This window comes from Fukomys damarensis, unplaced genomic scaffold (assembly GCF_012274545.1).
Source record: "Fukomys damarensis isolate Sample0158 unplaced genomic scaffold, DMR_v1.0_HiC HiC_scaffold_19, whole genome shotgun sequence".
NCBI classification, from domain to species: Eukaryota; Metazoa; Chordata; class Mammalia; order Rodentia; family Bathyergidae; genus Fukomys; species Fukomys damarensis.
In genome coordinates, this window is record NW_022900931.1 from 29322438 (window position 1) to 29325030 (window position 2593).

Below are 2593 nucleotides of genomic sequence, written 5' to 3' on the forward strand. Positions count from 1 at the left end.
CTGGCAGGGTGCACAGTGCCATGCCTGGCAGGTGCTAGGAGTACAGGCTTGTGCCATTGCGCCCTCCTACTTACGCGGCCCACGGTATTATTTTTGTTGGGACACACTATTTATAAATGAATAAAATATATAGGGCTTGTTTTGTTTTTGTTTTAATAAGATGAAATGGCTGGCTCTCTTGCCTCTGTGTGTGTGTGTGTGTGTGTGTGTGTGTATGTGTGTATTTTTATCACTGCTTTTAATCACGTTCTTTCTACTCTCCCTGCTCCACCCACCTTTACTGACAGCTTGGGCAGATTCTTGAGCTGGGCCCATGAGTGCCCACGTTTAACAAGCTTCTCTCTCCAGAGGGAGACATCTGTCTTATCTTCCCATCTTGCAGACACTTCCAACTCTGGGATTCTCTTGAAGCATTTGGCTCTGGAAGGATGGAGAGATTGCTCTCACCTTGAAGAGTCTAGTGTTGCTCTGATGACCCTGGTTCTATAAGCTGCATGGCTCAGGGACTGTCACACTACTGACCTTCTGTGTATCTCTTAAGTGATCCTTCTGATATGAGATGCTATCACTTCATGGCCCATTAACATCCTGTTTTGCAGTGTTCAGTGCATGTCTTTGCAGAAGCCTTTGAGGGTCCAGTTGCCCCTCAGCACCTATGGGGAGTTGATTGCATCCCCCAACAATGCCCCTGCAGACACCAGCATCCATAGGTGCTCAAGTAATTCATATCAAAAGGCATGGCACGCATATCACCTATGAACTTACTTGCACATACATCTCTAGATTACTTATAGACCTCATACAATCTAAATGCTATGTAGATACTTGCTCTACTGTATTGTTTTGGAATAATGAAAAGAAAACAGTCTGTATATGTGCAATTGTTAAACAGTTTTCCATCTTCAGTTGGTTGGACCCACCAGTGTGGAATCTGTGGATGCGTAGAGCCAACTGTATGTCCAATGAGTAGATTCCCAGTAGATGTAGCCAAACTATTCTCCAGAGAGGTGGCACCAGTTTCTTCCAGCAACATACCAAGACCCTGTCCATCTCCCTACATGCTCACAAGTACCAGTGAGACATTCTTCATCTTTAAGTACAGCCCAGGTTCTGACCAGAAGGACCAATCACCTTGGTAAAAGGCTACATGAATGCACCACTGGGGACATTCAAAAGCTGGGACGCAAAGCTGGTCCTTTGCTTTTCATTGCTGACCATGGCAAAACTGGGACCTCCTAGTCTCATCTCTGTTGGTGTCACCTAGCTTCTGAGGTGGTGTTGACACAGGAAATCCAGAGTGGTCTCCATACTACCGCCTTGCCCACCCTGAGAAAGGCAGCTTTTGAACAAAATACGTGTCCAGAATTAGTGGGTATGGAATTTGTGACACCCTCCCTGACTGACTGCTCATTCTTGTGCTGGTATCAGAGAACAGTGTCCCAGTTCCGGAGTCCCTGCTCACCAAACCAGCCTCAGCAATGCCTGGGCGGAACTTGGGTCTCTCTACTCTATGTGCCTTTATTTTTTTCTCTACTTTAGTTTTCTTTTAAACTCAAGTTCTCAAGGGAACTGTTAGAACATATATGAACTTCTATTCAGTTAGACCGAAGGCTGTGAAATTCACTGTGTGTTGACATGAAGTGCCATTGAACTCAGAGGACATGGCCTTCATTAGCAAATGCTGAAATCATAATTGACAAGGTCAGAGAATGCCACCCACACAGATAGTGGACCTCAGGCAATCAATCAGGTAAAGCCTCCAGCGAGTATGTGGAGCTGGTGGAAAGGACAGCATGCTGAGGTCAGGATCCAGATCTGGATTGGGTTTTACCAATGATGTATCAGGTCGTACCTTAGGTAAGGGATGCAATGTCCCCCAAGCTCAATGTTCTTACCTATTAGAAAAAAATGTTAACAGCTGCAAAACCTACATAACAGAGGAACTGTAACCATGAAACAAAAAAAAGAACAAGAGCTTCAAGTAAAAAGCACAGCAACAGTTCAATTATGAGATATTAAAATAATAATTTATACAATTCAATTACTAATCATTACATATTGTCATAATTATTAATTGTAAACAATGCAGTGTAAAAATCTTATTAGCAAAGAGTCCTGTTTAATAACATTAAAAGGAATGTGAAGGTCACATTTAGAATGACCATGAAAGAGCTTTTCAAATACACATTTCAATTTGCCCATCCGTTGGAAAATGGATAAAGATGTGGTTTTTCTATAAAATGGAATATTACTCAGCCATAAAGAACGAGAAAATAGATTCATTCATAGGAAAATGGATACATATTGAAGATATACTCCTAAGTGAAATAAATAAGTCACACATGTGTAAATACCAAATAGTTTCCCTGGTGTGAATAATCTGCAACAATGCATAAGATTCTAATAAGATTACTGACATTTAGAAATGGGAAGAAAGGAGCTAAAGGTGTAGGGAAGGTGGGATGGGTAGGGGAAGAGTAAAAAGGGAAAAGAAAAAAATGTGAGAGAATGAAAAGATGAAAATAAAGTGTTTGTAGATGGGGAGGGGAGGAGGGGGTGAAGGGAGGGCAGAGGTAAGGGGAAAAAATGAGAA